Source organism: Tachysurus vachellii, chromosome 16 (genome assembly GCF_030014155.1).
Source record: "Tachysurus vachellii isolate PV-2020 chromosome 16, HZAU_Pvac_v1, whole genome shotgun sequence".
Lineage (NCBI taxonomy): Eukaryota > Metazoa > Chordata > Actinopteri > Siluriformes > Bagridae > Tachysurus > Tachysurus vachellii.
In genome coordinates, this window is record NC_083475.1 from 4780778 (window position 1) to 4802855 (window position 22078).

A 22078-nucleotide genomic window follows, 5' to 3' on the forward strand; every position below is an offset into this window, starting at 1 on the left:
TTTTTCAAGACGTTTGCATAAAAATCACATTTAAAATTTAAAAAATAAATAAATAAATAAATAAAACGCATGAAAGAAGTGTATAGAAATCACACATGGCAATCAATCTCTCCTTTAATTTTTCTTTCCCTTGTAGGAATTTCCCAAGTCCATCAGACAGTTCTGATGGACTTGTCTTTAAAGAGATCATTACATTTGATGGGTTTCTCCTGTGTTGCTGGTCTCCTGGACGCTGCCTCAATCTGTCTCACCTCATGTTCATTATTGATGTCTCCACTCCAACCCTCTGTGATGTAGAGCTCAGTATATATCTCATTCAGAAGTGCTGAGCTTCCATGCTGTGACATTCCTTCATTAATTCTTCTAAACCTCTCTCTCAGATTGGACTTCATCTTTGGCTGATACACAGAGGCGAGTTCTAATAAACAAAGTAATAACTAATTTTGAAATGTAAATAGTTTTAATGCAAAATCATTCAAACACTGCTATCAATTCCTGACAGATGTACTAAATATTTTTAGAGCTGAACCAAAAACATAACAGAAAAGCAGCAGATGTACATGATACTAAAAGTTTAAAAATAATAAATAAATAAAAAACTCACAACGGTTACAAATAGTTGCAGGGTACTAGTGTTATTAGTAGTATTTATTTTTTTAACCCAGTGCTACATTTGCACATTTTCGAAAATTGCTTCTGCTACTCATACCGCTACTACTAGTACTACTACTACTACTACTAGTACTACTAGTACTACTACTACTACTACTACTACTACTAGTACTACTACTACTACTACTACTACTGAATGAGTGAATGAGAGTGTGTGTGTGTGCCCTGCGATGGGTTGGCACTCCATCCAGGGTGTATCCTGCCTTGATGCCCGATGACGCCTGAGATAGGCACAGGCTCCCCGTGACCCGAGGTAGTTCGGATAAGCGGTAGAAGATGAATGAATGAAACAAAACAAATCCATCAGAGAGATAGCGAGAACTTTAGGAGTGGCCAGATCAACAGTTTGGTAGATTCTGATAAAAAATAGATTGCAATGGTGAGCTCAGCAACATAAAAAGGCCTGGCCGTCCACGGAAGACAACAGTAGTAGATGATCGTAAACCATTCATAAGCCTCAAGAATAGAAAGGCCAGATTAGACTTTGCCAAAAAAAAAAAAAAAAAAAAAAAAAACTCTAAAAAATCTAAAACCAAACAGATACCAAAAAGTGTAATACTGAATATAATTTCTCTACACATCAACAAAGCGGTTACATGATGATTAACAGGCAATTAGGAACAGGTGAGTCCAGATGTAAAACACATGACACAACACGCTCCATGAAGGCCCACTAAAGTTCCAGCAGGGAATGTTTGAGCAGAGTCCTGACATATCCAGAGTATTGTTTAAAAGTGCTTTGAAGTCTATCAATGAACAGATCAATACCGGTTCAGTAAGACACAGACTAAGGATACAATCAGTCTATAACTTTGTTGGGAGGAAATATAGCATACATACATTTTATCTTATACAAAGTCTGAAATTGGCTGCCACACCCCTGCTCTCCGGAGTGATCTTTGTACCACTGGTTAATCTTCATTGAGTTTGCTAAACCAATATCTAAATATTTGTGACTGTAACTTAAATGCTATGTTTGTATTAATGTGTGTTATTTATTACATATACCAGGTAAAACCACAACACAAACTCCATTTCCCAGCAAACACAGCAGCCTACTAACATCTTGTTTTTGCTCATGTTTGTGTCCACTGTTTTGCTTTGGATTTCCTGCTTGCTGATTGCTCGACTTTGGTCTGTTTATCACAGAGATTTTACCTTACATTTTGGAATTGTCTTCCTGGTTAAACAGAACACTTACCTGCACTTGTGTCTAACTGTTCTAACAATATGATAAATTATCATTCCTATAAAAGCTCATCCACACAGCCTTGTATAATGGATGGTATTGTACAGTGTTGTGTACAGTCTAATGTCTGACTCTTTAAAATGTATCATTGTGTTTCTGTTTTTTCTCACTCAACATTTCTGTAGTGAGAAGGAATGACAATAAAAATTAATTGAAGTTTAAGCTCAATTTTTAAAGTTTAAGCTCAAATTTTATTTATTTCATATTATTATTATTAGGGTTCAAGCGCGAAGCGCTGGAAACCTATTGTTTTTGTTAGGATTTTTATTATCACGAAGCGCTGGAAACCTATTGTTTTTGTTAGGATTTTTATTATCACGAAGCGCTGGAAACCTATTGTTTTTGTTAGGATTTTTATTATTATTATTATTAGGGTTCAAGCGCGAAGTGCTGGAAACCTATTGTTTTTGTTAGGATTTTTATTATTATTATTATTATTAGGGTTCAAGCGCGAAGCGCTGGAAACCTATTGTTTTTGTTAGGATTTTTATTATTAGGGTTCAAGCGCGAAGTGCTGGAAACTTATTGTTTTTGTTAGGATTTTTATTATTATTATTATTATTATTATTATTATTATTAGGGTTCAAGCGTGAAGCGCTGGAACACTATTGTATTTCCTCAGATTTTTATTATTATTATTATTATTATTATTATTATTATTATTATTATTATTATTCTGCCCTAGAAACGGTCGTGCAGCCCAAACCGTAAGGCCTAGAGAGCTCAAACTTGGTCAGATGGTAGTACTGGTCACAGTTACTCAGGGCCAAAATCTCAAGTGGGCGGGGCTTGTCTTGAAATGGGCGGGGCTTTAACCAGTAATAATTAATTTGTAATATTTATAACACTAGCTTACTACCTTTATGTTTTTATGAAATACAGCAAAAATGTGTCAGACACACAGTGTCTGGTTACTGGTTAGAGACAGCTGAAGGTTTAAAAAAGAAAAAAATCTCCGACAGGCAGAGATGCAATGCGAGTCGCATTCTACCAAGCAAGCACCACGTCTGAACGAACCCACATTTAAAAGAACTCTACTGGTTAGTAAGTACGTATTATTAACTTTACAACCCGAAGTAAAAAGCTGAAGAAACTCTAAACGTTAACGGAAAAGACCCGCGAACCCGAGTGACTGAGGGAGAGACAGAGAGCTGTTCTGTGTGTGACTGTGAGTGAGCAGAGCGAGACACAGCTACACAATACATCTGTATGTGTGTAGGGGAGGGGCACTGTGACTAGCCTATCACTGTAGGGGAGGGGCGCTGTGACTAGCCTATCACTGTAGGGGAGGGGCGCTGTGACTAGCCTATCACAGAACGCTGACACAGCTAGCCAATGATGATTTTCATTCAATCCGAGCACAGATATTGACTCGTATTACTCGTATAATACTCGTAGTATACATACACTCGTATAATACACTGTAGCATGACATGACATATATTGTGGCACCCTCTGTAACTTGCGGGTCACTTTGTGTATGTGAAAATCCCTAAAGGCCTTAAACGATTGAACCCGGGAAATGCTGCTTGCAGCTTTAATTATTATTATTATTATTATTATTATTATTATTATTATTATTATTATTATTATTATTATTATTCCGCCCTAGAAACGGTTGTGCAGCCCAAACCATAAGGCCTAGAGAGCTCAAACTTAGTCAGATGGTAGTACTGGTCACAGTTACTCAGGGCCAAAATCTCAGCGGAATCGGACAATTTGGGGCGCTTCAGCGCCCCAAAACGTGTTTGTCCCCATAACCCCTAAACCCCTAAAACCCATATGTCCAAATCTCAAGTGCTTTATATCATTGGAATCCTTGGCTCATGACTTAAAAAACGTATATCTCCAATTTCATTTCCGCCGTTAAATTTTTTCGCTATAGCGCATTTTATCCGAAACCTTCTTTTGCTAACTAGTCCTAGGTTTTTCACCTGATCAAGACCAATCCAGTGCAGTAATATTCTCTGGAGTCTCAAAGACAATAATTTTCGAAAAAAAGTCGAAATTTTGATTCAGGGTCCTTAAGGGGCCCCAAAAAGTTTGGACTGGGAGGATTGTTTGCTGACTTACTAACATAGGGGTAGCTACTACCTGCTCTGTCCCTTTATAATCTATCTTTAGAAACGTTTTGTCTTCTGACATATACTGTATACTGCTGTCCACGATACGTGAATGCAAACAAGTGCTGAGACTCCGGGTGCAGTGGAACACTAAAAAATGCAGAACACAAATCAATTACTGTATACTACAGTATTTTGTCCCTTCTGGAATGTTTGATAATAACGTGTGTGGATCTGGGACCACAGGGGTCTCTGCTACCACTATTTGATTGACTGGTCATAAATCATGTACCAGTCTCCATTTTTCTGAATTTGGCTTTGACTTTTTGTGGGGATTAAAACCCCTGCTTCCACTAGCCCGTTTATAGTTGGTCCTATCCCTTCTTCGGCTTGTTTAGACAATGGATACTGTCTCTGATTGGGTAATAGTGCGTTGGGTCTAACCTGTATTTTTGCTAGCCCTGCTGACTTAACTAGTCCTACATCTGTTGCATGTTAGGTCCACAGTTGCTCTGGAACTTGACGTAGCGCTTCCTCTACTTCTTTCTTTGTTAATTCCTCCTCATCTGCTATCTGTGGCATCTGTACCTCTACTTCTACCCTTACTTGTATCTTTGTTTGCTGACTCACTAACAAAGTTGTAGCTACTACTTCTTCTGTACCTTTATAATCTATTCTTAAAAATGTTCTATCTTCTGACATATGTACTCTAGGGTTGCTAGTCATGTTCCATTTCACTACCCTTTCTGCCTCTCTTATCATAGGCCCTAAATCTTTGGATTTACTACCTTGCCAGATCATCAGGGAGATGTGGGAGACTGTGTGATTCATCCTTGAATCTCTTCTGGGAGTATGGCATATGCAGCGACTCCTTGCTGGCCAATAATTATATTGTCCACCCTAATATCATATTGTTTCCCTTCTAGTTGTTCTTCCCATAGTGTTGCATATTCCTCATCTTTCTCCCCTTCATCATATCTCAGGGTACAGTGCAATGGTTTTCTGGCTTCACAGCAATCCGGACTTATGTAATTCAACCATGGTTTCGATTCAGAGTATTCTTGCCATATTTTTGATGTGTCTTTGTCTTTAATTTCCATCCAGTACACTTTGTCCAGATCCATTATTTCTTCTTCTTGGCTCACTTTCTTCTTCTTGGCTCACTAGTGTCTGGGGAATATAGTAAAGGTGCTAGCACTACTATTCCTTCCACAGTAATCCACTGAGGCTCGGTAAAGTGTAGAGTCTGAGTTTTTCCTGAGAAGCCCACCGTCTTAATTGCTCTACGTGTGAGGGGAAGCTTTGAGCCTTCTTTTCCAATACTAGTAAATGTTGCTCCTGTGTCAATCAGGAATGGGGCCTGTACTTCATTTCCAATTGGATCTTGTGCAGGATGCAATGAGGTGGTACACTGCACCAGCTCCCCCTCTGGCTTCTCTAGGCATCCTCACATCCCTCCTGGAGCTGGGCCCATTGGGCTCCCTCCAGGTGGAACTGGGGCTTGTCCCTGAGATCCTGGGCCCATCCATTGGCCTGCCTAGTTTTCTGGTGGTGCTGCTGCAGGCACTTGCTGCATTCCGGGCTGCTCTGTTCCTTGTTGAAGCATTGGTGCAGGCATTCTCTGTCTTCCTTGATTACTCTGGAAAAATCCTCCTCCTGGCGCCCCATATGGTAAGTAGGGCCACTCTCACTTCCAGTGACCTGGACTATTACAAATCCAGCAATTTCTTCCTTGTCCTCCCATTCCCCAGGCCAGTCTTGGTAGGGGAGGTTGTCTTCCTTGTCTTCCTCTTCCTCGACCTCTATTTGGTCCCCAGCCCTGCTGTTGAGGAGCATACTGAAGATTCATGGGATAATTCATTGGGTATCCCATTGGATATTGCATCATGGTTGGGGGCAGAGGCTGTGGTTGTGCCATCACCCCCTGTGGCATCCCACCACTACTCGAGGTTGGTGCTGTCTGTTCTGTTTTGTGGTGTACTCTTTGTCTTCTTTTTTCTTCTTCTCATGACTCTCTTGCTTATTTCTCACTAGCTCCCCCAACTGTGCTTTATGTAATTGCACTAGCAGATCTTCAGCAGCTTTCTTTGCTTCCTTTTTCTGTGTAGTTCTGCATAATGTATTACGTTAGCTTCAAACGTGGCCCAGGGCATAGTATTCAAACCCACTACTGTTTCCAGCTGATCCTGAACTTCCGTTGGGAGTGCTCATTTTAACATGAGTTTGAACAGGGTCATGCTTGCCGGTGTTTCATCCCAGGGTGCTCCCATCTCTTCTCTCCAGGAGTCTTGAAGCTTTAGTATGAATTGAGAATCCTTCTTCCTCGTCCAGTTTTATCTTTTCTACCTTTCCTGGGTCGGCTTTAGTTGGATACATATCCCTTAGCACATTCCATAGGGTATTCCTGTGTGGACCGAAGGCTATACCGTCTCCCCTTGGATCGTCTGCCATTCTCCTCAATTTAGCATTATCAAGTATTTCTATCATTTTAGCTTTTTCTACGGTCTGGCATAGGATTGCCTTCAGATCGCCTATGGCCAAGTGCTGTCCGGATGTTTGTTCTTCAAATCTGGTGATCCACCGTTGTGCTCCCTCACACACATTTGGCAACCTTTGTATTAATCCAGTCACATCCATGAAGGTCCAAGGCACATAGTGTGCCTGCCTCCCTTTGACTATTAGGAGACACTGTGCTATTGTCCCTTGTGTTGTCTCCTCTTCTTCTTCTTCCTCTTCACTAGTGTCTTCAATTTTCCTTTCCTCCATTTCTTCTTGTTGGCTCTGCGCTTGTGATCTCGTTGTTATGTGTCTTTTTTCTGTAATAAGTTCCATCTTGACTTGTCTCTCCTTCCCTTCACATAGGGCCTCATTTTCTCAGCTCGGTCTTCAGCGGTCTCGGCCATCCTTTCTTCCTGCATCCACAGCCGTTTGTCTATTTCTGCAGTTGTTTCTCCTTGTTCATGCTGTAAGTTTCTCAGCCTTTGGCTTGTATTCTCCTGTTCCACTTCTAATTCTTTTAACTTTAGCTCCAGCTGGGATGCCTGTTCATTCAGTTCCAGTGCTCCTTCTTCTGCTAGCTGGCTTTGTTCCAGAGCTTCTTTGGTTACCTCCTGTTTCCCTTCACAAATCCATTTGTCTCTGTTTTCCAGTGGAGTTATTTTCACCCTCCCAACTAGTCTTGCCCACATGCCTCTTTCTCTTTGCTGTGGTTCTCCTCCTTCCAGCCGTTCTTCCTGGCCTATCAGGTCATCACTTTTTTTGCTCAATGTCTGGTGTGTTTGACGGTCACCTGTATCGCTTGGTTCTTTTTCAGCTGTTAAACTTGCTCTCTCATCCTTATACTGCCATCCCTTTTCCTGGCCTTCCATGAGTGTCCGCTGAACCTGAGTACTCAACTCGTCTAATGTCTTGCAGAGATTGCTCATATCTTCACAGTACTTGTCCGGTTGGTACTCTGACCCTGTCCCGCTCCGGGTTAATCTATATAGGTCCCTAGGCTGTTGTTGCAGGTGTTCCCATATCCTAGGAGTGCTGTGGGCTGGTAGGGACTGCTGCCCCTGTTCACGATAGTTTTCTCGTAACCATCGTTCTGTGAGGTTTATTGGGTCCTCCCACCATGATTCCTTCCCAACACTTCCTTTTTTAGCCGTCATCTGCGGGCTCTTTGGCCTTCCCGCCGGTGTGTCTTTTCGTCTTACACTTTCTTCCTCTTTTCTTCTATCGTGGTCGACTGAGAGAGGGGAGCTGGGCTCCTCGGGTCTTTGCTTCATGTCTTTTTCTTTTTCTCCTGCTGATACTTGTCGTATGAACCCTTTGACCTGCCCGCTTGTAATTTCAAGTTCTACTTCTTGTACGTCGTATCCTTGTCCCAACTGTAGCGATGGGTATTCCCATAATACTCAGATCGGTAATGTTCATTATAAGCTGGGGGCCGGAGCTGCTCCTCACATTCACCTCATGGTGGGGTTATAACCTTCTCTTTCTCCTGTTCTTTACTCTGTTCTCCTTTTAATTTCTCTTCTCTTCTCCTGTTTCCTTTTGTTCAAACCAATCCACTATTTCCCATTTCTTCATTGTCCGTACTCTCTCTTTTTATTTCACCCCAACACTCTATTCTTTCTTTCATCTTCTTACATTTTTCTCATCAACTGTCTCACCCTCAGGCCACTGCAACTCTCCATGTGTTCGCTCGTGCCATTTTCTCATGTACTTTTTGATATCCTTTTCAGTGTCTTTGTGCATTATTATTATGATTGTAGCTGGTGTGATTTTCCCTTTCTCCATCATGCACCCTTGTCTAGCCCTTGTGGCACTGTCTATTCAATGAGTAATACTAGTAAGGTTATAGTGCCCTCTTGATTGAATGTTAATTGAATGAATTAAATGAGTTAATTGAATGTTATGTCAATAAAAAGGGTCTCACGAGGATTTAATCAGTTCACAATGTAGCAACTCAAATGTTATACGATATATCAAAATGTTAAATCAAAATTTAAACAAATGTTAATTAATATAAAATCAAGTTGTAATTATTAAAATTCAAAAATTAATTAATTAAAAAACTCAATTAAAATTAAAAATAACAAAATAAAAACTAATTACAATCAATTAACTACATAATTAACCAATTAACCAGTTAATAATAAATTATCCATCAATTAAACACTCAACCAATTACCCATCCAATCAAATAAATCAGTTACTCAGTTACTTAATCAATAATCAATCAATGAATCAATTAATCAGCCCGTCAACTAAATCAGTAACTCAGTTTATCAATCAATTCAATCAGAGTTCAAATTAATCAATTAAAATTAAAACTTAATTTAACTTAATACTTAAACTAAATTAGGAAGTTATTAATTTAGGAATATAAATTAGGAATTATTGCAGCTGCTCAGCATACAAGTCTACCAGCATTCATTCACTGGGTTTTTATTTACTTACACACTGGTCAATGGTATCTAAGCTGTTGTTCACCAGGGGTTTCCAACTAGGACTCTCAATACTGGGCTCAGCAGTCAAGGCCTCCAGATCGCTTATACTTTCTCATGCCAAATATCACATGGAAAAAATTAATTAATCAAAAAGTTGATCAAAAGGTCTGTCCTTCTAAACCCCTTCTCTCCTTATACACTCTTCACATCGTTCTTACTCCTCTTAATGTCAGTCTCTAAGTCTATCTATCTCTTCTTCAGTACCTGACTCAAGTCTATTCACTGTATTCACCAGTAGAGGTCAGTAGTGGTGTATATATGTATGTATTGTGATGCACTGTACTGACGAGGAAGTGGACGAGATGGAAGTTGACCAGTTGACCCGTAGAGGTCAGTAGTGGTGTATGTATGTCTGGATTGTGACGTACTGACGAGGAAGTGAATGGGATGGAAGTTGACCAGTTGACCAGTAGAGGTCAGTAGTGGTGTATGTACGTCTGGATTGTGACGTACTGACGAGGAAGTGGACGAGATGGAAGTTGTGTGTGTGTGTGTGGGTCTGTGGCGTTGATGTTAAATTATGATTGATGTTATGAGCGGAATGACGTTTCTGTTCCTGTATATACTGTAAGGTACGGCCCAAGTCTTCTCTTTTCTTATTCTCCTCGGGATTTTAACTATTTATAACGTGTTGAGGTACAATCTCTTCTGTAAATACTGTGTTTGAGTAGTAAATTCACCCATCTGTATTTTACTTTGATTTTTAAATTATTTAAATTGTCTTGATAAGATATCGTATATTTCTATATGATTAATATATGTATATATATATATATATATATATATATATATATATATATATATATATATATATATATATATCAAGCACCCCTAGCCGCAGCCTCTGTGAAGAGGAACCCAAATCTAGCTACGGATCAATTAAATGAACAATACCCCCAGGGGAGCCCGAGAGGGGGGGAGAAGGAGAATCCCATTCGGACGGATTTAAGGTTATCGACCATTAGCAATGGAAAAACGACTATGAGCGCGGTATGTCCTTGCGGAAAGATCTGCAAAAATGCAAGAGGACTGAAGATCCATCAGTCACGGATGAAATGTCTGGAGCAACGGCAAGCACCACAATGCACAGGCCTAGGGCCTAGTGAGTCAGAGGAGGAGCAGGGCCCGGAAGCACCCCATAGAGCCCAGAGCCTCCAAGTGGTGCAAACTGTCCCTCCAGTCATGCAGCCCGAGAATAGGAGGATCAGGTGGCCTCAAGCATGTAAAACAGCAGAGTGGCAGGCGTTTGATGACGATGTGGATAAGGTGTTGGAAGCAACGGCCAAGGGTGATGTGGAGAGGAGGCTGCAAACTATGACGACCATCATAGTGAGATTGGCGGTGGAGAGGTTTGGTGTGGAGGAGGGGAGAGGAGTAAAGAAACCATACACCAAAAACCAGAGGGCAGTCAAAATCCATAACATTCGAATAGAGCTGAAAACCCTAAAGAAGCAGTACAAGGCAGCCGGTAAAGAGGAGCGTGGGCCACTGGAAGAGCTGCGCTGCATCTTAAGGAAGAAGCTTCGTACCCTGCGCAGAGCCGAACAACATAGGAGGCGGCGAAGGGAGAGGGCTAGGAGGAGAGCAGCCTTTATTAGGAACCCATTCGAGTTCACCAAGCAGCTCCTTGGGCAGAAGAAAGGTGGACGCCTAGTTTCTTCGAAGGAGGAAATCAACCAACACCTTTCAAATACCTTTAGCGACCCCTCCAGAGAACAAGAGCTGGGGCAGTGTGACGCCTTGATAACACCATCAGAGCCTGTGGAGGCATTCGACCTGAGGGAGCCACTCCTGAAAGAGGTACAGGAAGTGGTTAGGAAGGCAAGGTCTGGGTCTGCACCAGGACCAAGCGGAACATCTTACAAGGTGTATAAATACTGTCCCAAGCTGCTACAGCAGCTGTGGAGGATCTTAAAGGTTAGCTGGAGGAAAGGAAAAACGAAAAAAAAAAAAAAAGAAAAAAAAAAGAAAAAAAAAAAAGGTTTGCAGAGGGAGTTTGGATCCCAAAAGAGGAAGACTCTAAGACCATCAGCCAGTTCAGAATCATCTAGCTTCTAAGTGTTGAAGGAAAGATCTTCTTCAGCATAGTTGCAAAGCGTTTGGCAGAGTTCTTCCTCAAAAATGGATACATTGACACCTCTGTGCAGAAAGGTGGCATACCAGGTGTCCCAGGCTGCCTAGAGCACACAGGCGTGGTTACACAGCTCCTCAGAGAAGCAAAGGAGAACAGGGGCGATCTGGTGCTGCTGTGGTTAGACCTGGCCAATGCCTATGGCTCTATGCCCCACAAACTGGTACAGGAGGCTCTGGAGAGGCACCATGTTCCTGTCATAGTGAGGAACCTTATCCAGGATTACTACAGTGATTTTATGCTGACAGTCTCATCTGGGTCAACAACATCAGAGTGGCATAGGCTAGAAGTAGGAATCATCACAGGTTGCACCATCTCAGTGATCCTGTTCGCCCTAGCAATGAATATGTTGGTGAAATCTGCTGAACCGGAGTGTAGAGGGCCCAAATCCAAAACTGGAACACGGCAACCACCAATCCGTGGCTTTATGGATGACCTCACAGTGACAGCGGAGTCAGTGCCTGGGGCCAGATGGATCCTTAAGGGGCTGGAGAGGCTGATTGAATGGGCCAGGATGTCATTCAAGCCTGCTAAATCCAGATCCTTAGTGCTGAAGAAGGGCAGGGTGGTGGAGAAGTTTCTTTTTACCATATCAGGAACTCAAATCCCAACCCTGTCTGAAAAACCAGTTAAAAGCCTGGGAAAGACTTTCGACAGAAGCCTCAGGGATACAACATCCATCAGAAACACCTGTGAGGAGTTGGAGAGGTGGCTGAATAATGTTGATAAAACTGGGCTCCCTGGAAAGTTTAAGGCATGGGTATACCAACATGGGATTACCAAGGATTGGTATCCCCTACCCCTGGGACTACCAAGGATACTGTGGCCTCTGCTCCTGTATGAGTTTCCGATTACCACCATCTCAGAACTGGAAAGGAGAGTCAGCTGCTTCCTAAGGAGATGGCTGGGACTCCCGAGGAGCTTAAGTAGCATCGCCCTTTACGGAAACACCTGCAAGCTGCAGCTTCCTCTAAAATCCATCGAAGAGGAGTTCAAGACTTTAGGGACCCTAAAGTCTCCGGGGCAGGGGTAGTGGTCAAGACTGGCAGGAAATGGAGGGCAGAGGCAGCAGTAGACCAGGCAGAGTCACGGCTGCACCATGGTGTTCTGGTGGGAGCAGTGGCCAGAGGAAGGGCTGGGCTAGGAACCTTTCAAGGGCCCCGGTTCGACAAGGCTCGGGGGAAGGAGCGGAGGCAGTTAGTTCAAGGTGATGTGAGGGCTGCGGTGGAGGAGGAAAGGTCCAGCAAAGCAGTGGGAATGGCACGTCAGGGTGCCTGGACTAGATGGGAACAAGCTATGGAGAGGAAGATCACCTGGGCTGACCTTTGGCGGGCAGAGCCACACCGCATCAAGTTCCTGGTGCAGGCAGTCTATGACATCCTCCCTAGCCAATCCAACCTGTACACCTGGGGTCTGGTCGATACACCAGGATGTTTCTTGTGCCAGAGAAAGGGAACTCTTGAGCATATCTTGTGCTGCTGCCCAAGAGCTTTGGGGGAAGGCCGGTATCGCTGGAGGCATGACCAGGTGCTTAAAACAATTGCAGAGAACATCCAGGCTACTATCAACAACTGCTGGAAGTCAAAGCACCCCAAGCAAACCATCAGCTTCATCAGGGCTGGAGAGAAACCAGAAAGATCTGCCAGGGTAACATCAGGGCTTCTGAACACCGCACAGGATTGGCAGCTGAAAGTGGACTTGTGTCGACAACTTAAGTTCCCCCAGCATGTCGTCAATACCACCTTGAGACCTGACATTGTCTTGGTATCTGAGGGAACAAAGAACCTGGTCATGTTGGAGCTCACTGTGCCATGGGAGGACCGAATGGAGGAAGCTTTTGAGCGGAAGAGGGCGAAATATGAAGGCCTCGTCAACGACTGCCATAACCAAGGCTGGAAGGCAAGGTGCTTACTGTGGAGGTGGGGTGCAGAGGCTTTGCAGGGCAGTCCCTCTACAGGGCCTACACTGCACTCGGGATCACGGGTGAGAGAAGAAGGAGGGCTATCTGTAATAGCACAGAGGCTGCAGAGAAGGCTTCGAGGTGGCTCTGGATCAAAAGAGCAGATCCGTGGACAAATGCTGCTAGGGCACAAGCTGAGGCATGATCAACCTCAGTTGGGTCACCTGAAGGAGGGTGTCTGATGTTTTGAAAGACCCAAAACACCCAATGAGATCAGGAACATCACTGATGATGTGCCCTAGCTTAGCATCAGTTGATGTATCATTACAAAAAAAAAAAAATATCCCTATATATCCCTAAGCATGAAACTACGAAATGAAATCAGCAAAAGTATGTGTGACTGACCGCACTGCTTCAAGCTCAAGCTACATTACACCACTGCGCTCCGCACGCTCTATGGAGAAGCACGGCACGTGCATGCGCTGCCCGAGCTGAAAAGAGCGCAAGACAACCAAAAGCTGTGACAGGTCAGGTGATAGTGCAGACAATATTAACAACCCAAACAATATTAATGCAAACAACACATGCAATGCTAACATAAACATAATATACATGCATATACAACATTAATATTGTATCTATTTATTTTTTTTCTTTTATGAACGACTAATCATTGGACACACTGTTTACGGAGATTACACACACATGTACTATTCAACTATCTTTTGTAACCTTTTAGATAATTACTTACTACGTAAGTTCACGTCTCTAAGTTCACACTGAGGGCTAAAGATAAAATCCTAGAACCTAATCTTATGCGTATTGAAGATCACTAACATTTTACTTCCCACTTTTACTTCCTTAAGTACATTAACTATCAGCAATTCACTTTTGATGCTCAAGTATAATCTATAGATATATATATCAGTTACTTCAAGACTTTTACCTGAGTAATATTCTAAAAGTATAGTATTAATATATTATTAATATTCTGCAATATTCTAAAAGTATAATATTCTAGTCCCTTCTCCTGACTTTTTCTGTTTTCTACTATTTTACACAACACTGGTGTCGTGCTTACTTACCCCTTATCCTCTTCTGGGACTTTCTATTTTCATAAGTCCCATATAACTTTTAATTGTCCAATTCCTAACTATCTGTCAATCTGTTTAATCAATGCAACTACGGCCGTAATCACTCCTATTACACACCACACCGCACTTCCTCCTCCACTACATCAACCATCAAACTGAATCGTCATTCAGTTCAACAATACACATATGCACATAAAAAATTACACATATACCGTTGTCATGATTCAGCCCGGACTTTTGGCCATGTGCTGTTGTTGTTGTCACGTGTCTGCCCCGCCTTCGTCTGCTCCTCCCTGTTTCTTCACCTGTTCCTAATGTTGTCATTGTCTTAATTGTATTTAAGTTAGCCGCGTTGCTGAATGCAGCGCGGATCATTAGTTGCGTGTACCCCTCGTCATGTCTAGTCCCTGTTAAATGTCGTCAGTTGCATTGTTTCATTTATCGTCATTTTTGTCTATGTCTTCTTTATTTATTAAACCCCCTTCATTTGAAGCTATCCTGCGTACGGGTCTGTCTCCTTCCATCCAGGTTGTGACACTGGGTAAGATTTAACGCAACAACCAATTTAAAAAAAAAAAAAACACACATACTCATTAGAGAGGGTATTTTTGATAGTCGGTTTGAACAAAACCTCAACACGAAACAGCTTGTCTCTGGACGGGACATTGTCCTCAATCATGACCCTAAAAATGTCTGGTCTTGTGCTGAACTGTTTTATATGGGAGCAACATTACAAATGATAAAGGAGTCCAAAAAGGCAACAAACACTTACAGTAAACACCACCAGTCATAATCTCTCTCTCTCTCTCTCTCTCTCTCTCTCTCTCTCAATCTTGCACACACACACACACACACACACACACACACAAACACACAAATTAATAAATGGAAATTGAACAAATACTTGGTATGTGGTTAAATTGTGGTCAGTGATCCTTACCAAACACCAGGTGCAGTTCTAGGATTTTATCTTTAGGGGGTTTTAGCCCTCAGTGAGAATTTAAAACAGGAAGAGTTTTATATTATATATTATATGACTACACAGTAAGACAAAAGTTATGGTATTATTTAAAAAGGCAAAAGTGGACACCAAAATTTTATGCATGATGTAATGATGCCAGTCTTGAATCAAATTAGTTCATGTATAGCACTATTTGGACGGGACTACTGTAGTTTTCCAAACGACGTTTGAGTTAGAATTTTTTTCAGCCGACATCTGTCATTTCATGTATTGATTCGGACGGGACTAACATCTCTGTGTTTATTACGGAGGTAGGAGTGTCTGTGTTTTACATGTGGGCGTTGCACAAGACCACATGTCCAGGATGCGTGGATTGCGTATGGTCATATGACCGATCATAGTAAAATGGTAGCAAACACATTTACATCCATTATTGGTGTGCAGAAAGCAGAAACCTGAATACCGGTGCGCTAGGGTTAATACGGTAGTTCACGTTGACCAAAACAGACAAGAATACGCGTTTTGGAAAAAACATTTTCGGCAATCACAGACACTCGCATTCAGACGGGGTTAGATTTCTCAGAGGAGCGCCGATTTTGCTGAAAAACAGTAGGCAATTTGCTCTGGAATTTTTACACAGGTCGTGTGAGAAAAAGACAGACATGGCAGATTCGGACAGGACTAAAATCACAAAGTACGTCTGTGAAACTGAAATTTCTCTAACGACCCTCTGTAAAACTAGTCCCGTCCGAACAGGACTTAATTGAGTCCTCTTCGTATTCATGCCAAGTTTTGAAGACAGGCAAGCGTGACATCTCCAACCCCCCGCCAACCGCAATTGTTTTTATTGGTTGTTGCGTTAAATCTTACCCAGATCGTGCTATTTTCTGATTGGCTATTGTGTAGCCTCTTTTTTGATTGGCTGATAAGTGTCAGGCTCGACTAAGAATGGAGACGCGCTTGGTTCCTGCCCGGTTCCATAGAGACAGTGGTGCGGACTGATACATTTTGGGCACAGCTATCTGATAACAGATCACTAAACTGTAATGTTGACATACATTCTCTGTAAAGCTGCTGTGAAACAATATGTATTGTGAAAAGCTCTATACAAATAAATGTGAGTTGAACAGAATTAATCTATTTACTCCTATTAATTCCTTTTAGTATGAGCTAATTAAACAATAATTGCTAACTCACTAGTAATAATAACTAATAATTGCTCATGCAGTGACCGTGAACTCACTATTTATATATTAATATATGTATATTAATATTTTAACTATAAACTAATAGTTTGGTAATGATTTGAAGTACTTTATTCCTGTATACTTTATTATAAAGTGTTACCCTAATTCCTCAGTGCATATCGATATAGATATCCTCTCTTGTGTTTTTTATTTTTATTTATTTTTATTTTTGTAGTTGAACATGCCATCGCTGTGTTTACCGCCCTGCCACTGCTCTTCCCATCTGGCTCTGCAGTGCCCAACAAATTTTTCCATGTTCTTACGGTGAGTTTAACTTCATGATAACTTAGCAGGTGCCTAAGATGCCTACACTCTCACTAGAATACTTGGTTAAAAAACATGCTAATTGTGCTACTCAAAAATTGGCCATGCAAAATAATAAAAATTAAAATAAAATAACCTCAACCCAGTCTTTGGGTAGAAAAAAATACCCATAATAACCAGTCTTTTAGAAGGGTGTAAATGCTGTTTATTTATGTTTTATACTGGATGCATATTTACCCATGAAGAGCCTCAAACTTGACACAGATGTTTCCTTTTCCCTCATTAACCCTTTCCATCCCACAACAAATGAAACACAAACATTACTTATTTTGCTTTGTGGCTGTGTTTGTAGTCTAAATTCTGTATTTATGTATTTCGTTTTCTAGCCCTCTGAGGATCCTGACACCTACATCCACCGGTGTGTGCTTTCTAGTCCTGTCTTGCTGGTTGGAGAGGAAAAACTGTAATCACTTTGTTCTGCTGAAACATTAGTGTAACCCAGCTAGGGTTATATTAAGTACTGTATCATTTCTTTTATTTTCATGTAATGGGGCATTTATGAGTGTGTGTGTGTGTGTGTGTGTGGAGGCTGTGTTGTGAGGCTTCTTTTTTCCTCAACCCTAAAAGCATTGATTTATTTTGTTCTAAGTTAACTGTTTTGCACATACTTTCGTTACTTCTTGGCCTATTAAGTTGTTGTTAATTCTTTGGGAAGGGATTTGTAGAGAGGTGGGTGCCATTTTCTTTCACATGTTGTTTTCTCTTGTTTGAGCTAGTTAGGAAGTTAGTTTAGTATTGTAAATTTTGTTTTGTTTTCTTAGGTAGTTTAGTTAGTTTCTTTCTAACAGTTAGAGGGTTTATGTTTCTTATTTTGGCCTTGCCCCCTCTTGAAGCCTTGAAATCCTCCCATATTTGGAAAATAAAAGAACGAATATGTTTTCGATATTGAAAAGAATATGTTTTCGATATTGAGTTTTGGTCTTACTCGTTCCCCCAACCCTAGACTTGCTGGGGACGTAACACCGTCTTTGACAGCGTTTAGTGTCATGAGAACCAGACGGTGACATTTCATTCTGTAGTGAAACATTATACAAAAGCAATAATGGATTTGACACTTTATTTTAGATAGAATTTTAGGTAGCAACTAAAATACAAAAAAAAAAAGAGAAAAAAATAAAAATGAATAAATAACCATATATAAATAGATAATCATATATAAATAACCATATATAAATATGAACAGCCATCAAAGAGGCTTCAAACATTAAAGATTCAGATTAGTCGATGGTTGGTATTTTGTGAAGCTTTTCCTCAATTGAACACATTTAAAGTGTGTCGTTCCTCAGTCATAAAAAACCCTTAAAGCTGGTCCAAATAAAACAGTTTCTGATTATTTTGTGTCTCGATAACTAATATAGCTTAATTTCCTTTAGTAACAATAGCCAATAGAACATTGAGTAATTCCCCAAACCTATTAACTATTTTAAAAAGATGCTCAAATTTTATACATTTTTGCATCATTTAAAAGATTTCACTTTTAAAAAATTGGAACCTGGTAAAGAACAGTCATGAATTATTCATTTAGAATATACACTCCTTAGATAATATATAAAATAAGCAAATGTAATTAGAATAGTTATTGAAAATATGTTTTAGTTTATTAAAAGAAAGATCAAGTGGAAATGAGCTGAAATGAGCTGAGACTCAGCTTTCTTTCATTCTAATCTCACATCAGTCTTCCTTCCTAAGAAGAGGCTAAAATATGAATACAGGGTACAATGTGAAACTGTCTTGTTAGATGGTAGAATGTTGGGGATTTAAACAGTTTCACTAGGCATGTCTGCAATACGCTTTGATATATATTAATGTTTGCTTTATTGTATTCTATGTTTTATATGTATTTGTTATTTTTGACATTTTTTTCTTCACATTATTCCTAAATTACATTGAGCAAACTTTGAGTCTGGTAAAGTACTATACAGAATGTACACTTTTTTCAGTATATACACACTTTTATACAAAATTTATGAAATTATTCATTTTTTTAAAGAAAGCCTTACAGAGTGTAAATGAACTGAGATGAAAGCTCTTCCCAGAAATCCCAGTAGCTTCCCAGCAGTCTTCTTTCCAGCAGACTACAATCAGAGTACAGGGTGTCTTCTTAAAATATTTCTGGGGAGAAAAGTCACAGGGCAATCCATCACCAATCGTTAAACACCCATTAGCCTCGTATCCTCCGAGTCTGACATCACATGAACCAAATTATACTAAACCACTAATCCAAAACTAACAGTATAAACATTGGTGGATGTGTCTGTGTGTGTGCAGGCAGAACAAAGTCTGATAGTCTAGATGTAGATGCAGACTGGCAGTCCTTAACTTTAGAGAATGCCTCAAAACCTTCTGCTGGGTGGCAGATGGACAAAAATACAGTGGATAGATGAAGTGAGTGTGAAAAATGTCTTGAATAAATTTCAGTGTTCTCTATTAATGTTTAATTAAAATTAATATTCTTGAACATTAAGTATAACAAAATGTTATCATTTAAATTATTTTACCCAGCCGAATCATTCATTCATTCATTAATACATTCATTCATTCTCTACCGCTTATCCAAACTTCTCGGGTCATGGGAAGCCTGTGCCATCTCAGGTGTCTGTTGTGAAAAATCCTGGAGCCTTAAGAGAATATATTTATATTATTATATTATATTATTATTATATTATATTATATTAACCACAAGTCAGAGGGTGAATAAAAGAGGGACTCTTTATTATAGTAACTCAGCAGACAGGAGAAGAAAAGAGTGTAAACAGGGGACTCAGGGCCAGAACAGAGCTGCTCCAGACACGTAATGAGCTCAGGGGTGATATGAAGCAGCGATAGCTCGCCATGACATCAGCAGGCACTGGCCTTGGTTAGGGAGAAGGACGAGGATGGTGAGGTGAGGACCTGATGGTGCGACCAGGATGAATTGGCTGACCTCGAGGCGAAGGATCTGAGGGGAGATAAGGGGAGTTAGAGGAAATAGAGGAACGGAAGATTGAGATATGTGTAAACAAGCCCAGCCTGGGCAAAGACAGGCTGAGATCATAACAAATTCTAATTCAAGCATTTAGCAGGCTTGAAGAGTCATCAAAGAACTCCATTTTTGTACACAAGCAACATTATAGCAGCAATAGCTTAGCAATAGTGACAATATAAAATGACGAATAAATGAGAGCTTTTAACATAATAACTTTTGATATAAACCAGACTCATAGAGTGACTTATATATAGAAGAAGATTTTTTTTTAATTTTTTTTTTTATTATGCAAACAGACAATTACAATATTTACAGAAGAGAAATTAGATGCAAAATACGAATACAAAATACAATATACAAAATGTGTGTGTGTGTGTGTGTGACTGTAAGTGTAACTGGGTGTGGGAGTGGAGATATATGAATGAAGGAGCATGTAGGGAAGTACAACAGATATAAAATGTGACAGTATCAACAGTAATAGCAATAATAATAATAATAATAATAATAATAATAATAATAATAATAATAATAATGAAAAAACCCAATTAATAAGAAATAATAATATAGTATTAGCAGTAGTAGTAATGATAAACATATTTACAAATATACTCATGAAGGGGAGGTTAAAGGATCAGGAAGAGGACAAATAGAAATAGTAGTAGTAATAGCAATAATAATGCTGATACAGCCATTAATAGTAATGATAATAGTAGTACTTATAATAGCAACGATAATAATAATAATAATAATAATAATAATAATAATAATAATAATAATGGTAATATTGATACAGCTATTAATAATAAGGTATTATAAAGCTGCTTCTGATACCCCTCATGGCCCTGGCATAGTATAGACCCCCGCCAGCATCATATTACAATGGGCTATCAAGGTGAGGTGCTGCCGGGTCCAGGGTCCCAAAATCCATCCCCATCCCCAGCCGTCCCACACATGCCACGCTTACCCTGTTTGTGTGTTTTTTTTTTTTTTGTTGTTGTTGTTTTTTTTTTTGTTTTTTTTTTTGTTTTTTTTTTTGTTTTTGGCTTTCATTGTTATAATCATGATATGTTTATGTCAACTAGTGTATAATGCATTAAAAAAGCATGGCGTGTAGCATGGAACCAGCCCAGTGCAAAGCCCAGGCCGCCATGCCCGCGCCACACTTACCCTATGTGTGTGCTTTTATATATAGATATTAGCTATTTATAAATATATAAAATACACACACATATATATATATATATATATATATATATATTGTGACGGCGGCACGTGCACCACCGCACACACACGGAGGAAAAACCGCTCTTCGCCCACGGCATCGGCAACCCGGAAGCGGAAGAGTGGAACAGGCGGTGGTTCAGCACCCTGGCCAGCGGCACTAACCGCGAGCCCCCGATCTCCAGCACCTTGGTCAGCACCGCGGCAAGTGAGAGAGGGGCGGAGCGGCCGAAACTCCCGCCGAAAATCCCGGACCAATCAGGAGCGCCGCTGGAGCATTCACCCTCCAGGAGGAAAGCACAGCAGGAAGCAAGGCTCAGCGACTGAAGAAAGGAAAGGGGGGCGTGCTAAATGGAACTAATGTTGGTTATCTTTTCTTCCCTTTTTTCCAGAGACATCCAACTGACCTGGGACTCCACGTTGCTGGCTGAGCCTTGCTAATATCCTGGGAGGGCCGCTGTATTATTCTCCTGCCGTCCTCCTCTTGCTACCGGGTTGTGGAGCCTGGTTCTCTGCCCAACCGCCCCTACAGGAAGGACTCAGTTTTCTGCCTTCCAAAGTTCTGGTTTTTTGCTTTAAGTGAGTGAGGAAATAAATACCTCATTTCTTGTTATCTCTCACACCGCCTCTGTGCCCTTTTTTTTTTTTCCCGTGTCCCATCTCTCGAAGAGCCCTACACTGGTGGAGAATGCGGGCAGCGGACACGGAAGCAGCACCGGAGCCCTCTGTGGGGCAGGTGCTGCAACATCTCATGCAGGCCAGTCTCCATCAGCACGAAGTCACCCAGGAGCTGGCCAAGAGTGTCAAGAAGGCCACAGAGGAGCTATTGGAACTTCGGCGGGGGCCCCCCGCCGCATCAATTCCCCTCCCTGATCCCGGCCATGACGCTCTGCGCAGGCTCACAAAACTCGGCGCCGGAGACGATGTGGAGGCATTCCTGGATACCTTCGAGCGCACCGCAGACCGGGAGGGTTGGCCCAAGCGAGACTGGGCCGATGCCCTAGCCCCATTGCTCAGTGGAGATGCCCAATTGGCGTATTACGCGTTGGATCCAGGAAACGCTCGAGACTATGAAACGGTGAAAGAGGAAATTCTTGTCCGCTGTGGTCGATCCCATGTCACGGCAGCCGGAGATTTCCATAGGTGGCGGTATGATCCAACTAGCAATCCTCGCCCCCAGATGGATGAACTGCTGCGTATCACCCGGCGCTGGTTGCAGAGTGATCGACTAACGGCCAAAGAGGTCACGGAAAG

The 22078-nt window shown here is 41.1% G+C and overlaps 1 long non-coding RNA gene across 1 annotated transcript; it reads left to right on the forward strand.

Moving 5' to 3' along the window:
- Positions 1–9449: 9449 nt before the first annotated feature.
- LOC132858987 (uncharacterized) lies at positions 9450–17256 on the forward strand. Its single transcript, XR_009649697.1, has 3 exons — positions 9450–9553; positions 16490–16578; positions 16965–17256. It is a non-coding gene; the product is annotated as an uncharacterized LOC132858987 (long non-coding RNA).
- Positions 17257–22078: the final 4822 nt, after the last annotated feature.